Genomic DNA, 24181 nt, shown 5'->3' with positions numbered 1-24181 from the left:
TGCTCCCACTCACTTTCTTGTAAATACAGGCTTCACCGCAAGTCTGTATAAAACTATATGCTTTGATCAACTTATCAAAGCGTATATTCCAACTCCGAGATGCTTGCACCAGTCCATAAATGGATCGTTGGAGCTTGCACATTTACTTAGCACCTTTAGGATTGATAAAACCTTCTGGTTGTATCATATACAAGTCTTCTTTAATAATTCCATTAAGGAATGTAGTTTTGATATCCATTTGTCAGATTTCATAAAATGTGGCAATTGCTAACATGATTCGGATAGATTTTAAGCATCGATACGAGTGAGAAAATCTCATCGTAGTCAACATCTTGAATTTGTCAAAAACCCTTTTCGACAAGTCGAGCTTTGTAGATAGTAACACTACTATCAGCGTCCGTCTTCCTGAAAGTGCTAGTTATCGACTAGAGGGGGGGGGGTGAATAGGCGATTTTTACGGAAGTCTTCAAAACACGGGGGCTTTGAAGACAAACAATAGAAATGAACCTATTGACATGCAGCGGAAGGTAGACTAAACTAGACAAGCCATAGTCAGGTAAGCAATGAAGTGAAAGCACGAAGACTATCAACAGCTAGGTAGTATGGATCAGGATGGAAGATAGTATGAAGCCGCACAACAACAGTCGTCACATAGTGAAGTCAATCAGATCATGCAAGCACGCAATGACTTCATGAAGACAAACTATAAGTAAAGAGAGGGAGGAGATAGAACCAGTTGCTCGATGAGGACAAGGATTTGTTGGACCAGTTCCAGTTGCTGTGACAACTGTATGTCTGGTTAGGGAGGCTGAGATTCAACTCAGAAGACCGCGTCTTCACCTTATTCCCCTTGAGCTAAGGACACTTAGTCCTCGCCCAATCACTCTGGTAAGTCTTGAAGGTAGACTTCCAAACCTTCACAGACTTCGTTCACCGGCAATCCACAATGACTCTTGGATGCTCAGAATGCGACTCCTAACCGGCTGGAGGATTCATAGTCCTCAAGTGTAACAAGTCTTCAGATGAAGCGGACAGAAAGACTTTAGTGATGCCTAACACTCTTTGGCTCTGGGTGTTTTGGGCTTTGTCCTCACTAAGATCTCTCTTTGAAATGCTTCGGAGGTGGGTTGCTCTCATACGACAAAAGCCGTGCACTAACTCTGAGCAGCCACCAATTTATGGTGTAGGGGGTGGGCTATTTATAGCCAGGAGGCAACCCGACCTGATTTGTCCGAAATGACCCTGGGTCACTAAGGAACTGACACGTGTCCAACGGTCAGATTTCAAACACACGCGGCAACTTGACTTGGGCTACAAGTAAAGCTGACTCATCCAGATCTGGATAAGATTTGCTCTCATTGTCTTCGCTCGAAGACATATGATTTGGTTGAGCATCACTTCAGTCACTCTGACTTTGTTCACTTGGACCCCACTTAACAGTGCGGTGGTTCCTATGACTCAACAAAGAAGAAAAGGAAACTACGAAACAACTATGTCTTCGCACTCCATAGTCTTCACGTGAATGTCTTCTCGAGTCATAATCTTCGTTGTGAATATCTTCACAAACCACCTTTGTCTTCAATGTCTTCACACAGTTTTAGGGGTCATCTCCGGTAGGAAAACCGAATCAATGAGGGACTACTACCTGTGTTATCCTGCAATTCTCACAAACACATTAGTCCCTCAACCAGGTTTGTCGTCAATACTCCAAAACCAACTAGGGGTGGCACTAGATGCACTTACAATCTCCCCCTTTTTGGTGATTGATGACAAACTGGTTGAAGTTTTCAACGGGGATAAAAGTATGTGAAATTGTAAGGGTTAAGGCATTGTCTTCGTAAGTAGCAAAAGGCTCCCCCTGAAGATGTGGATATAAGTAGTTTGCTTATGAATGCAAATGCACATGGCAGGTTTTGCTTTGTGGAGATCCTCTTCAACTTTTGAAGACAATTCATCATGCATATAGAGATGACAAAGATAATGACATGCATAATGAAAAATGGACGTCTGCGGAATGACTTCATGTGGAATTTATCATCGCATCACAGAGTAGCAGACGACCATCAAGTTTAAGTGTTACAACCCAAAGAACCAAATGTAGCATAAAACCAGAGTTGTAACCACTCGACAAAATATAGCAACCACCCATATGGACCCGCTTGAAGACTATCAACTCATATGCTTCTCCCCCTTTTGTCAGTAAGGACCAAAAAGGTTTGAAGACATAGAGCATCTACTCGTTCCCATCAGGAAAAGAAGAAGGTGCAGGGTTGATGTTGGAGTCCGGTGGTGCAGAGGGGCCTGGTGCAGTGTCGAGACGCGGCGAAGTCGTGGTTGGGGAGGTGGCATCGTCTTCGTCATCGATGACTCTTGCATTAACTATTGCAGCCGAGGATGAATATTCTAAGTCTTTGAGGGATGGAGTCCGAGGCAAGAAGGCATTTTTGGGAGGCGTGGAATCAAGTTTGTAGCGCTCTGTGAAGCCATCTTCGCGAAGATCGTCTTCGGAGCTAAGCAATATCAGACTCTTCCAGGACCTCGACAAGCTTCATGGGTTACGAAAGCATTCTTGGTGGCAAGATTCCAAATGCGATTAACATCCACCAAGAGGCTCTGCATCTGATGCTTCAGCCAGTCATGGTGCTTATCCTGTTTCTGATGTAAGGCCACGAGAAGCTCTCGGTCATTGAGTACACGAGATCGCTTCCGAGGCCGTTGAGCAATGGTGCTTTCAGTGGCTTCAGTAGTTGCACGATGAAGGTGCACGAGTATGACCAGCCAGAGGATAAACATGAGTTGCAGCAAGAACTCCCTCAATTGGTTGTGAAAAGCTTTGGCGATCAATGTTATGAAGATAAATTGGCTCCTTTGCAGGTTCAGGGTAGATGGCTTCGACAGACATATCAACCTCTGGCAAGAAGATAAGATGGTTGCGTGCAGAGGGCTGATATTTGACAGAAGAGTGAAGCTTGATTAAGCGCATTACCCATGGAGCATAAAACTTTAGGCCAAAGAGATCAACTCCAGAAGCTGCAAGTTGCCTGATGAAGAAATCTTGAGCATTGAAGCTGATGCCATTGATAATATAGAACACCAATGTCTTCATTGTGCCTTCAAGCTTGGCTGCAGGAGAATGTCCTTTGACAGGCCATAGAGTTCGCCTTATAATGTGACAAATGGTGCGGGGTAGATACTCTAGGTCTTTGACAAAGAATTCCTTGGGATATTCAGCATCTTGTGGCAGTGGCTTCATCATGCCGAGCATCTGACTCATGTTTGGCTCAGGCTTCTGAAATATGCTTTCCAATGCATTTTTTTGTAGCTGACAACCATGTTCATAGAGTTCACCTGGAGTGGGCACGGAAGTAAGCTCAATGATATCTTGGGCTTTAGCTTCATGGTGTACATCACCTGTCATCCACTCGAGGATCCAAGTCTTCGGATCCCTGTTGTAGCCACGAATATGAAGAGTGGCAAAGAATTATAGCAGAAGCTCCTCATTCCAATGCTCTTTGTCAGTGAAAAACGGCATAAGGCCAGCATCTCTGAAGCAGTCTAGAGCTTCTTCCAAGCAAGGCAGACCAGCAATGGCTTCACAATCCAGACGCATGTGAGGAAAGATCCGCCCTTGATTGTATAAGATGCATGAGTAATAACTGCGCTGCTGATAGCTCCAGAAGCGATCAGATGAGATCCTTGGCCTTGAGTAAGGGTTCTTTGCACTGTCAAAGAAGGTGTTGTGTGCCCTGAAGCTGTTGACATTGAATGATCCTGGCGATGATGCAGCACCGGGAAATCTTGCCAGTCTGGGCTTTGGCTTCTGGACCTGAGGCCCGTGCTCCACATGGTAGTCAAATTGTGGTCCGGGAGCAGGAGGAGGAACCAGAATAGGCCATCGGACAGTGACAAGTTGGCCGCGATCAAATGCTTGCTCAATAGTGTGAGGCCTTGGAGGTGGTACCGGAGCATTGGCATTGACAGGGGCTGCAAGTTGCACATTAGCTTCAGGCACAACATTTCTGGTGCCATATCGGTTTCAGGCGCCACATTGGCTTTAGCCATGACTACGTCATTGACTTCAGTAGTGTTGTTTGTGGTCGCCTCAGTGTGTTCAACCTCCTCTTGAGTAGCAGGAGGGTCAGACACAGACACGTTCTCCTCGAGAATAGTTTCTTGAGTGATAGGGGGTGTGGCAACTCTCTCTTCTTCTTGACGCGGTTCTTGGTTGTCATCGGCTGATGTAGCCGGAATGTCTTCAGTAGCTTTTGCTTCAGACTCAGAGACGTTCGTAGTTGGAGTGGCTTGAGGAAACACTTGGCGTGCTACTGAGCTGTGTTGCACTTCTCCTTCTGGAACGCTCGGCATGGCGACCTGTGGCTTGGGGCCTTTGCGAAGCCCGCAGAATGCGGGCGACGCCTTTGGTGATGGGGTGGTCTGCACCATGTAATTGTCATCATCAAGCACCGGAGTGGTGACTTGAGGTGGGGGAGTACTGGGTGTTTCTTGACTTGGTGTGTCTTGTTGGGGGCGATCAGCCCATGATGCATCCTGAGCAATTGGCGTCAAGGGACGACCAATGCTGATGAGTTCGCTGTTCGTGAGAACAGGCGATGATACCATTTGGTGCTCGATCTGGGAAGGACTTCATCATCTTCTACATTGTCGTGATGACCAATGTCTTCAGCTGTGATGAGGTCGACAGCTGGAATTTCTTCATCTTCAGGAGCCTCTGTGGAAGCAGGCTCATGAACTACGAGTTGACGCTCTTGATTGGTGGAGGCAGGGCGAGCAACTGAGATGGGCTCCACTACAAGTGGTTCTGTGGCAGCAGCACGCGCTTTGCACGAAGACTTTGTCTTCGACTTCTTGGTTGATGGAGCACCATCAGAAGCATTCTTGTGCTTGCGCTTTCTGGCTTCGGCCTCAGCTGCCCTTGTCTTCTTTAGTTCTGAAGCTACTGTGGGGACCTTAGGCTTCGAGCCTGTCATGCTTGCAGGGAAGACAGCGAGGTGCTTCCCGCCCTGATGCTTCAGCTTGAGCCACAGCAGGCTTCTTCGACAGTTTGGCAGCCATCTTGGGGTCGAGGCCAGGACGCCCAAGAGCCTTGCGCTTCTCAGTGTCATTGTGTGCTTGAACACATTTTGCAGCGAAGTATTTCATCCGCTCTCTTGAAACTTTCGCTTCTTCACATTTCTTGTGGAATTCCTCCTTGAGGTCATGCATCATCTGCTTGAAGCTTTGAACATCAGCCACACTGAGCTTGGCCATGTTCCGCTTGAACTGAGCTTTCTCATAGTCAATCTTGTTCTTCAGCTCGACGATCTTCTGAGCCAGAGCCAACTCATTAGAAATGGCTCCGTGGAATGTGACACTGATGTCAATAGGAAGCTGAAGATCATCGATGCTGAGGCTGGGGTTGTCAAACCATTCATCAATGAAGTTATTCAGAATATCCACATCAAAGAGGGGCAGATTGTTGAAGATCTTCGCCTGTTGCTTGCTTTTGATCAGAAGCTCAAGCGCATCATCAACAAGATCTTCATCACTGGACAGATCAATTGTGCCATCCTCATTGCGCAGAACGGCAGCTGGGGTCAGTTCTTGCACAGAACTCCTGATGGGCTTCTTCTTCTTCGAAGACTTCTCGGTCTTCTTGGAGATACGAGAAAGATCTTCAGATTGCACACTTGCTTCAGGTGGTGCAGTGGCCAATGGCTTCACTCGCGAAGCTTTAGGTGCAGCAGAGGGCTTTGAAGCCTTTGTTTTCTTCTGCTTCTGCGGCTTAGGTGGAGCTGGCGCTTCATCAGAATCTGCGTCATTAGCAGAGTGCTCCACGGCTGCGCCCTGAACAGAAATGTGAGCGAGGAGACCTTCGAGGTTGTAGAAGGGCCTGATAACATTTGGTTCAGCATCACGAGTGCCATCGGCCCTAGGAGCAGATGGACCAGGGTTGAAGTCGAGTCCAAATGCTTTCTTGTTCTTGGCCGCAGAATCTTTGGCAAACTTATAGTTGCGCTTGAACAAATTGTCGTCATGACACCATAGCAGAGAAGATTGATCGGCATTCTCTGGCTGTGGTCCGCGGACCATGCAAGGATAGAAGCCTTGAGCAATAGCTTCGGTCTTGGACTTGGGCTGAAGATTTCTATAGAGAATATCTCCCCATGGTCGCTTGATGGCGTTCTTCTCCGCATACTTAGCAGTCACATATTTGTACAGAAATTATTGTTCCGCTCAATATCTTCGAATCCATTGGATTCGAGTCTTGCGCTGGCCATAGCTTTCTTCAGGATCTGTCTTGTACAGTTCATAGAGATCCGGTGGCAAATCCTTAGATGTATCCCCACGGCACTGTCTGTCGCCTTTCCTTGTAGATTTTTCAGAGGCCATAATATTCAAGCTGAAAGGCTTCAGAACTGTGAATGGCATCCGTCTGCTGGTTAGGCAGGAACTGGCTTCGGAAGAATTGATGTGGTGCTGTAAGAATTCTGCAAATGAATGCAGACTATGAGAACCAAGGGATTCTACCACGGACATGTACCTGTGACAGCATTAGAGGTGCGAGGGAAGGGAAGAGGTCATATGCATTCTCAGAAGATGTTGAAGATAAATCAGTTTGAAGATATTGACCTCATAGCGCGAAGACATTCACTTAACTGATGAGTGTTGGTTCCAGATTTGTACGAATCCAAGAATAAGTACAAGTGAGGAATCTAACTAGTTGTGAAGCATAAGTGAATATACTTTGCAAGATATGAGATGCAAAAGGAGATAGATCCAGATTTGGAAGTTTAGAAACCACTTTTGGTTGAAGTGGATGGATCTGACGGATCAAAAAGGCAGTAAAAAGTAAGTTTTAATTACCCTTGACGAACTGCTAGAAGAGTCGAAGCGGGAGGCCGAGCAGTTCAATCTCCCGTGCCCTAACTTGGTGAGGGAAGACACCTACGGCGGCGGCGGAGAGGACGAGGTCCGCGGCCGGCGTGTGGACGGCGTCGAAGAGGTCGCGACAGCTAAGCACTTCTTCTCTGGCGTCGACACGAGCTAGCGGAGGCGCTAGGGTTTGTGCGAGTTGGCGAGGTGGAAGAGGAGATTGTGACCGCAGTGAGTTGTGTTTTATAAGGAAAGGGACAACACAACACAATTACATAGGTGCCCCTGGCAGTTCACATCTGAGGGACACATGGCAAGCATGCAACAGATTGGAAGTTGTTCCATGTTCCCATGCACGCCTGGACTGTCGGGTGGTCGTTCCGGCTTCTTCGGGTTTCAGGCAATAAGGATATAGCATTAAAATAGATTCAACTTTTGTCTCTGTATCTTCTGCTGATAAGGACGCAGAGAAGACATTTGACAGTTTCAATAGAATGCACATGATTTGGATAGATAGAATTTGAGGTAGAAGCATAGAAGGGGTTAGGGTCCAATCACATTCACTTAGATGAAAAGATTCAAACAAGAAGACATAGCTATAAGTGAATGCTGTAGAGGACAAAACACAAGTATATGTATATATAAGACCAAATCAACATTGAGAAGATAAACATGAAGTCAAATCAATGTTGAAGACAAACCAAATGCGAAGACTTTGCAAATGCGACGACAAACGAAACACTTCAAACAAGAATTTGGTGGTGGCGTTACCCATTGTATAGGAAGTATTTGACCCAGACACGTCGCACAATTATCGTGGCACTCTGAAGTCATATTCCGCATTAATGTATTCACACTTAGTGTGTATGTCTTCATTAATTGAAGATATACTTTACTTCGTGTGTTGCACATCTAAGTCATCACATGCATAAGCGTTAGGATGTGTGTCCAATCACAGGACATTCGAGGATTCTAAGATATTTAGCTCACACCGCAACTTGCAAAACCTTTTCTCATCCAAGGGCTTTGTGAAGATATCTGCCAATTGCTCTTCAGTGCTGACGTGAATGATATCAATATCTTCCTTCATGACATGATCTCTGAGAAAATGATGACGAATTACAATGTGCTTTGTCTTCGAGTGCTGAACTGGGTTGTTGGCAATCTTGATGGCGCTTTCATTGTCGCAGTAAAGTGGTACTTGCTTCAGATGGATACCATAGTCCTTGAGAGTTTGCTTCATCCATGGAAGCTGAGCGTAGCAAGATCCAGCAGCAATGTATTCGGATTCAGCAGTGGAGAGAGACACACAGTTCTGCTTCTTTGAAGACCAACAGACAAGAGATCGTCCAAGAAAGTGACATGTGCCTGATGTAGACTTGCGATCAACCTTGTCACCAGCATAATCAGCATTTGAGAATCCAACTAGATCAAACTCTGAGCCCTTTGGATACCATAATCCTAGTGTTGGGGTGTAAGCCAAATATCGAAGAATTCGCTTCACAGCTAAGTGATGCGACTCCTTTGGTGCCGCTTGGAATCGGGCACACATGCAAACACTAAGCATTATATCTGGCCTAGATGCACATAAATAGAGTAATGAACCAATCATGGAGCGGTATACCTTTTGATCGAACTCTTTACCATTGTCGTCGGGACCCAATTGACCTTTGGTTGGCATTGGCGTCGTGTACCCTTTGCAGTCTTGCATACCAAACTTCCTCAGGCAATCTTTGAGGTATTTTTCTTGAGATATGAAGATGCCATTGTGTTGCTGACGGATTTGAAGACCTAGGAAGAACTTCAGCTCACCCATCATGGACATCTGATATTGCTCTTGCATCATGTGCCCAAACTCATCACTGTATTTCTGGTTAATGCAGCCGAAGATAATGTCATCCACATAGATCTGGCACACAAACAGTTCACCATCATATGTCTTCGTGAAGAGAGTGGGATCCAGGGAACCAGGTTTGAAGCCTTTGCTCTTCAGGAAGTCTTTGAGTGTGTCATACCAAGCACGAGGGGCTTGTTTGAGGCCATGCAGTGCCTTTTTGAGCTTGTATACCATGTCAGGATGTTTTGGATCTTCAAAGCCAGGTGGTTGTGCAACATACACTTCTTCTTCAATCTTGCCATTGAGGAATGCACTCTTCACATCCATTTGGTACAAAAGAATGTTGTGATGGTTAGCATAGGCTAGCAGTATGCGAATGGCTTCAAGCCTAGCCACTGGAGTAAATGTTTCATCGAAGTCTATCCCTTCAACTTGAGTGTATCCTTGAGCAACGAGACGAGCCTTGTTTCTCACAACTTGACCATGCTCATCTTGTTTGTTGTGATAGATCCATTTGGTGCCAATGATATTGTGCTTGCGAGGGTCAGGATGCTTGACTAATTCCCACACATTGTTCAGCTCAAACTGTTGAAGCTCTTCTTGCATAGCTTGAATCCATTCAGGTTCCATGAAGGCTTCAGCAACTTTCTTGGGTTTAGATATAGAGACAAATGCAAAGTGCCCACAGAAATTTGCTAGCTGAGTTGCTCTTGGATGAGTGAGTGGACCAGGTGCATTGATGCTATCAATTATCTTCTCAGTCTGTACTTCATCTGCAACACGAGGATGAACAGGACGAAGATTTTGCCCTTGCTGACCATTATCTTCATTTTCAGCATTGGCTTCAGGCTGAGCAGTGTCTTCGGGTTGATTAGGCGCAGAAGTGATAAGTTCCTCTTCAGCCTGTGCCTTTGAAGGTATGATTTCTCCAGTTCCCATAAGCTTGATGGATTCACTAGGTGGAACTTCATCTAGCACATTTGGCAGGTGCTCTCTTTGCGAGCCGTTAGTCTCATCAAACCGCACATCCACAGTTTCAACCACTTTATAGTGAAAGAGGTTGAAGACTCTGTAGGAGTGCGAATCCTTCCCGTAACCAAGCATAAAACCTTCATGTGCTTTCGGTGCAAATTTTGAAGTGTGATGTGGATCCTTGATCCAGCACCTAGCACCAAATACTCTGAAGTAACTTACGTTTGGCTTCTTACCAGTCAGGAGCTCATAGGATGTCTTCTTCAGAAGCTTGTGAAGATAAACACGGTTGATGATGTGGCATGCAGTATCAATGGCTTTGGGCCAGAACTTCCTTGATGTCTTGTACTCATCAAGCATCGTCCGTGCCATCTCAATGAGTGTCCTGTTCTTGCGCTCCACAATGCCATTCTGCTGAGGTGTGTACGGAGCTGAGAACTCATGAGTGATGCCCAATGTATCAAGATAAGTGTCGAGGCCTGTGTTCTTGAATTCTGTGCCATTGTCACTTCTGATATGCTTGATCTTGATGCCATAGTTCGTCATGGCACAATTGGCGAAGCGTCTGAAGACATACTGCACTTCATTCTTGTAGATGATTATATGCACCCATGTATACCTTGAATAATCATCAACAATGACGAAACCATAGAGGCAAGCAGTGGTAGTAAGAGTAGAGTAGTGAGTAGGGCCAAATAAGTCCATGTGAAGCAGCTCGAAAGGTTGAGATGTCGTCATGATTGTCTTCGAGGGATGCTTGGTGATAACCCACAAGTATAGGGGATCGCAACAGTTTTCGAGGGTAGAGTATTCAACCCAAATTTATTGATTCGACACAAGGGGAGCCAAAGAATATTCTCAAGTATTAGCAGCTGAGTTGTCAATTCAACCACACCTGGATAACTTAATATCTGCAGCAAAGTATTTAGTAGCTAGCGGTAACGGTGGCAAAAGTAACAGTAGAAGTTTTGTAGTAATTGTAACAGTGGAAACGGAAAAGTAACTAAGCAAAGATCAATATGTGAAAAGCTCGTAGGCATTGGATCGGTGATGGAGAATTATGTCGGATGCTATTCCTCATGCAATAGTTATAACATAGGGTGACACAGAACTAGCTCCAATTCATCAATGTAATGTAGGCATGTATTCCGAATATAGTCATACGTGCTTATGGAAAAGAACTTGCATGACATCTTTTGTCCTACCCTCTCGTGGCAGCGGGGTCCTAATGGAAACTAAGGGATATTAAGGGCTCCTTTTAATAGAGTACCGGACCAAAGCATTAACACTTAGTGAATACATGAACTCCTCAAACTACGGTCATCACCGGTAAGTATCCCGATTTTTGTGACTTCGGGGTTAACGGATCATAACACATAATAGGTGACTATAGACTTGCAAGATAGGATCAAGAACTCACATATATTCATGAAAACATAATAGGTTCAGACCTGAAATCATGGCACTCGGGCCCTAGTGACAAGCATTAAGCATAGCAAAGTCATAGCAACATCAATCTCAGAACATAGTGGATACTAGGGATCAAACCCTAACAAAACTAACTCGATTACATGGTAAATCTCATCCAACCCATCACCGTCCAGCAAGCCTACGATGGAATTACTCACGCACGGCGGTGAGCATCATGAAATTGGTGATGGAGCAAGGTTAATGATGACGACGGCGACGGGTTCCCCTCTCCGAGCCCCGAACGGACTCCAGATCAGCCCTCCCAAGAGAGATTAGGGCTTGGCGGCGGCTCCGTATCGTAAAACGCGATGAATCCTTCTCTCTGATTTTTTTCTCCCCGAACGTGAATATATGGAGTTGGAGTTGAGGTCGGTGGAGCACCAGGGGGCCCACGAGGCAGGGGGCGCGCCCCCACCCTCGTGGACAGGGTGTCGGCCCCCTGGCCTTGATTCTTTCGCCAGTATTTTTTTATTAATTCCAAAAATATTCTCCATGAAGTTTCAGGTCATTCCGAGAACTTTTATTTCTGCACAAAAATAACACCATGGCAATTCTGCTGAAAATAGCGTCAGTCCGGGTTAGTTCCATTCAAATCATGCAAGTTAGAGTCCAAAACAAGGGAAAAAGTGTTTGGAAAAGTAGATACGATGGAGACACATCATTTGGCCCTTGTCATCTTTCCAGCTTCGCAGGCACCACACAGATGATCCTTCTTGAACTTGACGCCCTCGATGCCCACGATGTGTTTCTTCTTTGCGAGTGTGTACAAGTTCCTCATGCCAGCATGCCCTAGCCTCCGATGCCAGAGCCAGCACTCTGAAGCTTTTGCTAGAAGACATACGACCAACTATGGTCCTGCTAAGAAATCTACCATATACAGATCATCTTTCCGATACCCTTCAAAGACTAGAGACTTGTCAGATTCCATTAGAACAAGGCAACGATATTTTCCAAATATCACAATCATGTTCAAATCACAAAGCATCGAGACAGACATTAAGTTGAAACTAAGGGATTCAACAAGCATCACTTTATCCATGTGCTGATCCTTTGAGATTGCAACTCTACCTAGACCCAATACCTTGCTTTTACCAGTGTCAGCAAATGTGATGTGACTCTTGTCAGATGGATGTAAGGTTGAGTCCATTAGAAGACTTCGATCACCAGTCATGTGATTAGTGCATCCACTGTCCATAATCCATTCTGAAGCATGTGGTGTCATACCCTACAGTACAGTTAGGGGGATAGGCTTCACCAAGGGTATTGTGAAGCATAAACATTTGACGAACAAGCGGATTATCAAAGCTCAAATCCAGGTTAGGGCTGATAGGATGATCGGCAAGTGATTCAGGAACAAAATACATAGTAAGACCATTTGGGCATTTTATCTTGCGCCCCACAAGATGTTTTAGGTCCCCAGCATAAGCATCAGATGCCTTAGATTTCCGGCTGGAGACCTTTCCCTGCAAAAGAGAGTTAAGTTTTCTTAACCACCCAAATTTTTAGGGGTGGCTTCGAAGCAATGAGTCTAAAAGCAGCATCTGAGAATTTCGGCTTTGGAGCCCTAGCAAATAGCCTTGCAGGAGGAGAATAATACTCATAAGAATAAGCAGAATAGTTCTTGGTCTTATGAACATAGCGGTTTGAAGAAACACGCTCATATTCACAAGTCTGAGTATGATTTCCCTGCAAAACATTGGCGTTAGGGTGACTCTGGTGAGTCCTCTGTCTGTATGAAGCCTTTGGACCATATGAAACCTTTGGTCTGGGGTTTGTCTTCTTCCCAAGGGGTGTCATGATGAAATTCACCGAAAGATTCTGAAGACAACTTTTGGACACCCACATCCTCTTCAAAGGTGGTCCATTCCTGCAGTTAGTACCAATATACCTGGAAAACACTTCACCATTCTGATTCTTAAACAGTTTATAGTTTGCATCAAAGGATTCATCAATGACAATCGGGTTAGCACAAGTGAAGCCAGATAAGGTGGATGGATCCACTGAAGGTCCCTTTGCAGCAACCCAAGTGGTTTTGGGGTACTGCTCAGGCTCCAGTAGGAACCATCAACATTCATTTTCCTCTCGAACCCAACACCCTCTTTCCTAGGGTTTCGGTTCAGAATCTGCTTTTTGAGGACATCACATAGTGTTTGATGCCCTTTGAGACTTTTGTACATTCCTGTCTCCAGCAATGTCTTCAGCCTGGCATTTTCATTAGCAATAGTAGTGGCATCCTCCGCAGAGGGGTTAGTTGCCACATTACCAGTTGAAGATATTGCAATAGTAGTAGCAGTAGAACATTCAGCAACAGAGGTAGCGTTATCACGCTCAAGGCATTTTAGACATGGTGGTTCAAATCCTTCCTGAGCGGGACTGATCTGTTGAGCGCGAAGTGACTCGTTCTCTTTTTGAAGATCTTCATGAGCCGCTCTCAATTTCTCAAGGTCTTGCTTCCTTTGAAGATAATCGCAGGAAAGCTTTTCATGAGTTGTTGAGAGCGTTTCATGACGACTTTCAAGTTCCTCGTACTTAACATGAAGATTTTTTATGTCTTCAATTAAGGACTGAGATCGGGTCATTTCCGCGTCCAACAGGTCATCACTTTTGTCTAGCAATTTTTGAATATGTTCCATAGCTTTCTGTTGTTCAGTTGCAATTTTAGCAAGTGTTTTGTAGCTAGGTTTGGATTCACAGTCAGAGTCATCTTCACTTGATGTTTGAAAGTAGGCATCGCGTGAGTTTACCTTGGAACCGCGTGCCATGAAGCAGTAGGTGGGGGCAGAGTCGTCCTTGTCATTAGCATCAGCGTTGGTGACGGAGCTAGTGTCTTCAGTGTTGAAGATGGACTTGGCAACGTAGGCTGTGGCTAGAGCCAGACTTGCAACGCCAGAGTCGGACTCCTCCTCAGACTCCACCTCTGCCTCCTCAGAAGCAGACTCCTCCTCTGAATCCATCTCCTTGCCAACAAAAGCACGAGCCTTGCCAGATGAGCTCTTCTTGTGTGATGAAGACTTGGAAGAAGACTTTGAGGATTTCTTCTTCTTTTTGTCATCAGAATCATATTCCTTGCTATTCTTCTTCTTCTTCTTGTTCTCATTGTCCCACTGTGGACACTCAGAGATGTAGTGACCAGGTTTCTTGCACTTGTGGCATGTTCTCTTCTTGTGGTCATGAGTATAAGCTTCATCATTTCTCGGGCTGGATCTTGAAGACTTTCTGAAGCCTTTCTTCTTGGTGAATTTCTGGAACTTCTTCACAAGCATAGCCAGCTCCTTTCCAATGTCTTCAGGATCCCCAGAACTGCAGTCAGATTCTTCTTTAGATGAGGAAACAACCTTTGCCTTCAAAGCGCGAGTACGACCATAGTTGGGACCATAGATATCTCGTTTCTCAGATGACTGGAACTCATGTGTGTTGAGCCCCTCAAGTGTGTCAGACGGATCGAGAGTCTTGAAGTCAGGGCGTTCTTGAATCATCAGGGCTAGGATGTCAAACGAGCTATCAAGTGATCTCAGGAGTGTCTTGACGATTTCATGCTTGGTAATTTCAGTGGCGCCGAGTGCATGAAGCTCATTTGTGATATCAGTGAGGCGATCAAACGTGAGCTGGACATTCTCATTATCGTTTCCCGTGAAGCAGTTGAAGAGGTAGCGAAGAACACTGATCCTTGAGTCTCTCTGGGTTGAGACGCCTTCGTTGACCTTGGAGAGCCAGTCCCAGACTAGCTTCAAAGTTTCCAGAGCACTCACACGGCCATACTGACCTTTTGTCAGATGACCACAAATGATGTTCTTGGCAGTAGAATCCAGTTGAACGAACTTCTTGACATCAGCAGGGGTGGCACCTTCACCGGTCTTGGGAACACCGTTCTTGACGACATACCAGAGGTCGACATCAATGGCTTTAAGATGCATACGCATCTTATTCTTCCAGTAGGGGTAATTAGTGCCATCGAAGACAGGGCACGCAACGGAGACTTTGATTATCCCTGCAGTCGACATAGCTAAAACTCCAGGTGGTTAAACCGAATCACACAGAACAAGGGAGCACCTTGCTCTGATACCAATTGAAAGTGCTAGTTATTGACTAGAGGGGGGTGAATAGGTGATTTTTACGAAAGTCTTCAAAATACGGGGGCTTTGAAGAAAAACAATAGAAATGAACCTATTGACATGCAGCGGAAGGTAGACTACACTAGACAAGCCATAGTCGGGTAAGCAATGAAGTGAAAGCACGAAGACTATCAGCAGCTAGGTAGTATGGATCAGGATGGAAGATAGTATGAAGCCACAGAATAACAGTCGTCACACAGTGAAGTCAATCAGATCATGCAAGCACGCAATGACTTCATGAAGACAAACTGTAAGTAAAGAGAGGGAGGAGATAGAACCAGTTGCTCGATAAGGACAAGGATTTGTTGGACCAGTTCCAGTTGCTGTGACAACTGTACGTCTGGTTTGGGAGGCTGAGATTCAACTCAGAAGACCGCGTCTTCACCTTATTCCCCTTGAGCTAAGGACACTTAGTCCTCGCCCAATCACTCTGGTAAGTCTTCAAGTAGACTTCCAAACCTTCACAGACTTCGTTCACCGGCAATCCACAATGACTCTTGGATGCTCAGAATGCGACGCCTAATCGGCTGGAGGATTCACAGTCCTCAAGTGTAACAAGTCTTCAGATCACGCGGACAGAAAGACTTTAGTGATGCCTAACACTCTTTGGCTCCGGGTGTTTTGGGCTTTGTCCTCACTAGGATCTCTCTCTGAAATGCTTCGGAGGTGGGTTGCTCTCAAACGACAAAAGCCGTGCACTAACTCTGAGCAGCCACCAATTTATGGTGTAGGGGGTGGGCTATTTATAGCCAGGAGGCAACCCGACCTGATTTGTCCGAAATGACCCTGGGTCACTAAGGAACTGACACGTGTCTAACGGTCAGATTTCAAACACACGCGACAGCTTGACTTGGGCTACAAGTAAAGCTGACTCATCCAGCTCTGGATAAGATTTGCTCTCATTGTCTTCGCTCGAAGACATAGGATTTGGTTGAGCATCACTTCAGTCACTCTGACTTTGTTCACTTGGACCCCACTTAACAGTGCGGTGGTTCCTATGACTCAACAAAGAAGAAAAGGAAACTATGAAACAACTATGTCTTTGTACTCCATAGTCTTCACGTGAATGTCTTCTCGAGTCATAATCTTCGTTGTGAATATCTTCACAAACCACCATTGTCTTCAATGTCTTCACACATTTTTTAGGGGTCATCTCCGGTAGGAAAACCGAATCAATGAGGGACTACTACCTGTGTTATCCTGCAATTCTCACAAACACATTAGTCCCTCAACCAGGTTTGTCGTCAATACTCCAAAACCAACTAGGGGTGGCACTAGATGCACTTACACTTCCTCTCGAAGATCCATTTATTCTCAATGGCTTGCCGATCATCGGGCAAGTCCACCAAAGTCCACACTTTGTTCTCATACATGGATTCTATCTCAGATTTCATGGCCTCAAGCCATCTGGCATAATTTGGGCTCATCATCGCTTCCTCATAGTTCGCATGTTCATCATGGTCTAGCAACATGACTTCCAGAACAGGATTACCGTACCACTCTAGTGCGGATCGTACTCTAGTTGACATACGAGGTTCTGTAGTAACTTGATCTGAAGTTTCATGATCATCATCATTAACTTCCTCACTAATTGGTGTAGGCATCACTGGAATTGATTTCAGTGATGAGCTACTTTCCAATTCGAGAGAAGGTACAATTACCTTATCAAGTTCTACTTTCCTCCCACTCACTTCTTTCAAGAGAAACTCCTTCTCTAGAAAGGATCCAGTCTTAACAACAAAGATCTTGCCTTAGGATCTGTGATAGAAGGTGTACCCAATAGTTTCTTTTGGGTATCCTATGAAGACGCACTTCTCTGATTTGGGTTTGAGCTTATTAGGCTGAAACTTTTTCACATAAGCATCGCAACCCCAAACTTTGAGAAACGGCAGCTTAGGTTTCTTGTTAAACCACAGTTCATACGGTGTCGCCTCAACGGACTTTTAGACGGTGCCCTATTTAACGTGAATGCAGCTGTCTCTAATGCATAACCCCAAAAATGATAGTGGTAAATCGGTAAGAGACATCATAGATCGCACCATATCTAATAAAGTATGGTTACGATGTTCGGACACACCATTACGCCGTGGTGTTCCAGGTGGCATGAGTTGCGAAACTATTCCACATTGTTTCAAATGAAGGCCAAACTTGTAACTCAAATATTCGCCTCCGCGATCAGATCGTAGAAACTTTATTTTGTTGTTACGATGATTCTCAACTTCACTCTGAAATTCTTTGAACTTTTCAAATGTTTCAGACTTGTGTTTCATTAAGTAGATATACCCATATCTGCTCAATCATCTGTGAAGGTCATAAAATAACGATACCCGCCACGAGCCTCAATACTCATCGGACTGCATACATCAGTATGTATTATTTCCAACAAGTCAGTTGCTCGCTCAATTGTTTCGGAGAACGGAGTCTTAGCCATCTTGCCCATGAGGCATGGTTCACAAGCATCAAGTGATTCATAATAAAGTGATTCCAAAAGCCCATCAGCATGGAGTTTCTTCATGCGCTTTACACCAATATGACCTAAACAGCAGTGCCACAAATAAGTTGCACTATCATTATTAACTTTGCATATTTTGGCTTCAAAATTATGAACGTGTGTATCACTATGATCGAGATTCAATAAACCATTCTTGGGTGTATGACCACAGAAGGTTTTATTCATGTAAACAGAATAACAATTATTCTTTGACTTAAATGAATAACCGTATTGCAATAAACATGATCCAATCATATTATGCTCAATGCAAACACCAAATAACATTTATTTTAGGTTCAACACTAATCCCGAAGGTAAAGAGAGTGTGCGATGGTGATCTTATCAACCTTGGAATCACTTCCAACACACATCGTCATCTCGCCCTCAACTAGTCTATGTTCATTTTGTAACTCATGTTTCATGTTACTAATCATAGCAACTAAACCAGTATCAAATACCAAGGGGCTACTATGAACACTAGTAAGTACACATCAATAACATGTATATCATATATACTTTCACTTTGCCATCCTTCTTAGCCACCAAGTATTTGGGGCAGTTCTGCTTCGAGTGACCATTTTCTTTGTAGTATAAGCACTCAGTTTCAGGCTTGGGTCTAGCTTTGGGCTTCTTCATGGGAGTGGCATCTTGCTTCATTCTTCTTGAAGTTCCCTTTCTTTCCCTTGCCCTTTTACTTGAAACTAGTGGTCTTGTCAACCATCAACATTTGATGCTTTTCTTGATTTCTACATTCGTCGATTTCAGCATCACGAAGAGCTCGGGAATCGTTTACGTCATCCCTTGCATATTATAGTTCATCACGAAGTTCCAGGAACTTGGTGATAGTGACTAGAGAACTCTGTCAATCACTATCTTATCTGGAAGATTAACTCCCACTTGATTCAAGCGATTGTAGTACTCAGACATTCTGAGCACATGCTCACTGGTTGAGCTATTCCCCTCCGTCTTGTAGGCAAAGTACTTGTCAGAGGTCTCATACCTCTCGACTCAGGCATGAGTCTGAAATACCAATTTCAGCTCTTGGAACATCTTATATGCTCCGTGGCGTTCAAAACATTTTTGAAGTTCCAGTTCTAAGCCGTAAAGCATTGCACACTAAACTATCAAGTAGTCATCATACCGAGCTTGCCAAACGTTCATAACGTCTGCATCTGCTTCTGCAATAGGTCCGTCACCTAGCGGTACATCAAGGACATAATTCTTCTGTGCAACAATGAGGATAATCCTCAGATCACAGACCCAGTCCGCATCATTGCTACTAACATCTTTCAACTTATTTTTCTCTAGGAACATATCAAAAATAAACGGGGAGCTACATCGCGAGCTATTGATCTACAATATAATTTGCAAATACTATCAGGACTAAGTTCATGATAAATTAAAGTTCAATTAATCAAATTACTTAAGTACTCCCACTTAGATAGACATCCCTCTAGTCATCTAAATGATTACGTGATCCATATCAACTAAATCATGTCCGATCATCACGTGAGATGGAATAGTTTTCAATGGTGAACATCGCTATGTTGATCATATCTACTATATGATTCACGCTCGACCTTTCGGTCTCAGTGTTCCGAGGCCATATATTCATATGCTAGGCTCATCAAGTTTAACCCTAGTATTCTGCGTGTGCAAAACTGGCTTGCACCCATTGTATGTGAACGTAGAGCTTATCACACCCGATCATCACGTGGTGTCTCGACACGACGAACTATAGCAACGGTGCATACTCAGGGAGAACACTTATACCTTGAAATTTAGTGAGAGATCATCTTATAATGCTACCGCCGTACTAAGCAAAATAAGATGCATAAACGATAAACATCACATGCAATCAATATAAGTGATATGATATGGCCATCATCATCTTATGCCTTTGATCTCCATCTCCAAAGCACCGTCATGATCACCATCGTCACCGGCTTGACACCTTGATCTCTATCAAAGCATCGTTGTCGTCTCGCCAACTATTGCTTCTACGACTATCGCTACCGCTTAGAGAGAAAGTAAAGCAATTACATGGCGATTTCATTTCATACAATAAAGCGACAACAATATGGCTCCCGCCAGTTGCCGATAACTATTACAAAACATGATCATCTCATACAACAATTTATATATCATCACGTCTTGACCATATCACATCACAACAAGCCTTGCAAAAACAAGTTAGACGTCCTCTACTTTGTTGTTGCAAATTTTACGTGGATGCTACGGGCTTCTAGCAAGAACCGTTCTTACCTACGCATCAAAACCACAATGATTTTTCGTCAAGTGTGCTGTTTTAACCTTCAACAAGGACCGGGCGCAGTCAAACTCAATTCAACTAAAGTTGGAGAAATAGACACCCCCTAGCCACCTGTGTGCGAAGCACGTCAGTAGAACCACGCTCATGAACGCGGTCATGTAATGTCGGTCCGGGCCGCTTCATCCAACAATACAGCCGAATCAAAGTAAGACATGCTGGTAAGCAGTATGACTATTATCGCCCACAACTCTTTGTGTTCTACTCGCGCATATAACATCTACGCATAGACCTGGCTCGGATGTCACTGTTGGGAAACGTAGTATTTCAAAAAATTTGCCTACGATCATGCAAGATCTATCTAGGAGAAGCATAGCAATGAGCGGGGAGAGTGTGTCCACGCACCCTCGTAGACCGAAAGCGGAAGCGTTTAGTAACGCGGTTGATGTAGTCGAATGTCTTCGCGATTCAACCGATCCAAGTACCGAACGCATGACACCTCCGCGATCTGCACACGTTGAGCTCGGTGACGTCCCTCGAACTCTTGATCCAGCTGAGGCCGAGGAAGAGTTCCGTCAACACGACGGCGTGGTGACGGTGATGATAAAGTTACCGGCACAGGGCTTCGCCTAAGCACTGCGATGATATGATCGAGGTGTGTTTCTGTGATGGGGGGCACCGCACATGGCTAAAAGATCAACTTGTGTGTGTTCTAGGGTGCCCCCTCCCGACATATATAAAGAAGGGAGGGAGGAGGAGGCCAGCGAGGGGTGGCGCGCCCAAGGGGGGGAGTCCTGCTCCAAGGCCTCATTTGGTTGCAGGGTTTCCCGGGGGGATCCCCGCTGTTTCCCCGGGCCGGAGAACCACGGGCCGAGTTGGCCCAGGGAAATCGAGTTGTTCATTTCGACCGCATCCATCTCGGGGTAACCCTGCCCGACCCACGTCCTTTCCACGGGGAGGAAACCCACGACCCCAGAGCTCGGGGAGGAAATCCACGGCTCGAGCGAGATGAGCGAACGACAGCGCGCCGTCAACCAAGATCCAGCGCCCCCAACCGCCTCCGAGCTCCTCCGCCGGCGACAAGAAGCAACGCTCCCTACCCCCTCCCTCCGGTGCTGAGGATCCAAGCTCCGCCCCTCCAGCGACGGCGACGGACCGCGACCGTCACCGTTCTCCTTCCCCGGATCTCCCCTCCGCCTCCAAGCTCCGATCCCCTCCGGCGACGGCGGTGGCAACGGTTCCGCGGACGTTACTGTCTCATCTGATCAAGGGTTTGCCCCCTCCTCCTTCCCCCATATTTTTCTTTTCAGTTCATGGCTTCACCATCCCTGATCTTGAACCACCGGTTCCATACGAGCTTGTATTTTTCTTGTGTAGTTCTTGAACCACCAGTTCCATATGAGTTGTATTTTCATGTGTGCCAGCTACGATTTGTTTCTATGTAGCATGCTATGCCACCCATCGAATTGTGAAAAGTAGTCTGAAGCTTGATGCATATAGTTGCTCATACATTTGGTAAAACTTTGGACTTGTATGCACCAGATTGGGTCAGTTGGTTCAATTTCATAGCTATAGTTGCTCATACATTTTCATTGTTGACATCAGATTTCATATGTTATATGAGGTACAGAACACTGATTACTGATTAGATTTAGATACAAGCAGATCAATATAGTTGTATGAATCAAGCTCTTGTGAGCAGGTGACATTTGTGAGCAATTATTCTGCATATATTTTAGATAGAAACTAGCAAAACAACGCCATTGTTTTTCTTAATTGACATGAATCAACGCCACACCACTCTTGCCTTAAGAACGTGTAAGAACTGGACTGCTCCAGATTCTTTTTTGCCCATCTAGTTTGGCCGCCGTCAAATTTTTATTTGCGACAAGAATTCATGCCACCACCCTTGCCTTAAGAACGTGTGAGAACGGGACTGCTCCAGTTACCTTTTTTGTCCGTCAAGGTTGGCTGCCGTCAAATATTTACTTGTATGTGTTCTTTTTTGATGTAATTGAGTGCCTTCTCGATTCCAATCCGGCCTAGGCCAAAAATGTTTTGACTCCTACGTACAAATCTATATTAGCTTCTTTAAATCTGTACCATTCTTGTTTGCTAGTTAAATCTGGTCCGTTCATTCTAATAATACAATAGATAGTAACTCGAGCACTACTGCCTGTTGCAGGCTTTTCAACTCACTATATGAGCTTGATCTTGTTATCTTTAATCGGTCATTGAGAAGAAAGAAAGAAAGGTATGGGAAAGCTTAAATTTATTGGTTGGTATGAATTGAACAGCTAGCCAAGAAGAGATGTGATTGGTGATGTTTATGTTCTGAGTTCTGCTGCCGTTTACATGATAAATCTTTTGCTGCTGGTTCTTATTAGATGAGCCAAAGAGTAAAGGTAGAGGTGAGATGATTTGTTTCCTTCCTAAGGTGTATAGTTGTACCTCCAAGATAGGCAAGAGCAATTTAATAGTTCATTTCAGTTTTCTACCTATAGTTCCAGGAAGGTGGAGCTGTAGCTGGAAGATATAGGAGACATATGTAGCTTACTTTTGTCTTGTTTGTTCACTTCCAGATAGATGGATATACGGCTGTTTATAGCAAAGCATGAGTAGAAATGGTTGCAAATGTGCAAATAAAGGTGTATAGTAGAATCATATATCTTTTTGTTTGTTATACACCTATTTCAAGCAGATCAGTTGTTGATTTCTCTTCACCGGCTTTGGTTTCATCATGCCTTTGTTTATATTCAGCAGATCAGCTGTGGTGTGACACCTATTTAATGGTGTGTTTAATGCTCTCACAAACCCATGATCAAAGAATGACCATATATTGATATGCATAAGTTTATAAGTAGTTTATTGACCTATATGCAGTGTTGTGACTTCAGTGCAGATGATCGTACCGTGATTTTGCCATGTAAGGACCTGGAAAATGAACCAATGGTAGTTCTTGGAGGGCAAACTCTGTTCATCATTGTTCTCTTTGTAGATACCCATTGAGACAAACAATATTATTTTGTGTCTACTCTTTTACTCACTTACTTCAATATGTCTTAGATTAATCGAAGCAATCTTTTTTTCTTGAATATGTTGATACATTTTTATGTGCATTTATTTTGGAAATGCATATTTTCCCATGGCATGAAGGTCTTAGATATATCAGGGTGAGCACAACGAAAAGCATTGCAAGTCGTTCATTTGATTTAAGCGTAGTTGGTAATGTATTACACCAATCAAAATATAATAATGAACAACATTGTGACCTTACGGCGCTGCAAAGCGCATGATTACTTCAAGTGAATATTAAATCTGAGTACTTTGTAGTGACTGCAAGTGGCATTTTGGTTCTTAGGACATTCTGATTCTGAGTACTTTGTAGAGCTTCAAAGAAGCTTGAAGAAATTAATATTCTTTTCGCAAGCAATTTAGTCGATTTTTTATGCACACTGCACATATCATATATTGGTTCATACTATTTCATCCTAATCCATTTATACTTAAAAATAGTCTATTGAAACTGAACTGGTGCTAACTTAATATTTTGTGTAGTTCAGTCAACATCAAGATGCGGTACCTGATGTCCATGCAGAGTGGAGAAACGACTTGAGTAGGGCTAGTGATCGCCGCCTTGCAGTTCATCTAATTTGAAAGTATCTCTGCCTTGGACATGGCAAGTGATAATTCAGTTTTCTTTTGTCGTGAACAAATTTGAATGATGATAGCACATGAAAATTATTTAGGCCAACGGTTGATCTCAATGAGATGTGGACTGACCGGTATCTGAACCCTTGTTAACTGACGGTTTTATGTATTTGTTTATATGAATTATGAGATTTTATGTATTTGTTTTTTAGAATTATTTGTGGAATTCTTATCTATGGTCCATTGTTATCGGTAGAATTTTGTATGAAGGCTCTGAATTTTTTTATGTAAAAATCTGTTGTTATCTGTGTAGCAAAGTCGCTTGTGATATGTGTTAATTTGAGGGTTTTCCTTCCCCCCCCCCCCCCCCCCCCCCCCCCTTATTGCCATTTGGGAACCTGGGCAGTGGGAAGATCTCCCACGTGGTGGGAGGGAAACCATGAGCACAGGAAAAAATCCCCCTAGGGGTTTATTGCCCTGGTTTTTTTCTACCCAACAACCAAATG

The 24181-nt window shown here is 44.4% G+C and overlaps 1 long non-coding RNA gene across 1 annotated transcript; it reads left to right on the top strand.

The window, feature by feature from the left end:
• Positions 1-20804: 20804 nt before the first annotated feature.
• On the top strand, positions 20805-23872 carry LOC120966450 (uncharacterized). The gene is made up of 2 exons (XR_005760192.3): positions 20805-21295; positions 22210-23872. It is a non-coding gene; the product is annotated as an uncharacterized lncRNA (long non-coding RNA).
• Positions 23873-24181: the final 309 nt, after the last annotated feature.

The sequence above is a fragment of the Aegilops tauschii genome, chromosome 6 (assembly GCF_002575655.3).
Source record: "Aegilops tauschii subsp. strangulata cultivar AL8/78 chromosome 6, Aet v6.0, whole genome shotgun sequence".
NCBI classification, from domain to species: Eukaryota; Viridiplantae; Streptophyta; class Magnoliopsida; order Poales; family Poaceae; genus Aegilops; species Aegilops tauschii.
This window is presented reverse-complemented; position numbering and strand designations above follow the sequence as displayed.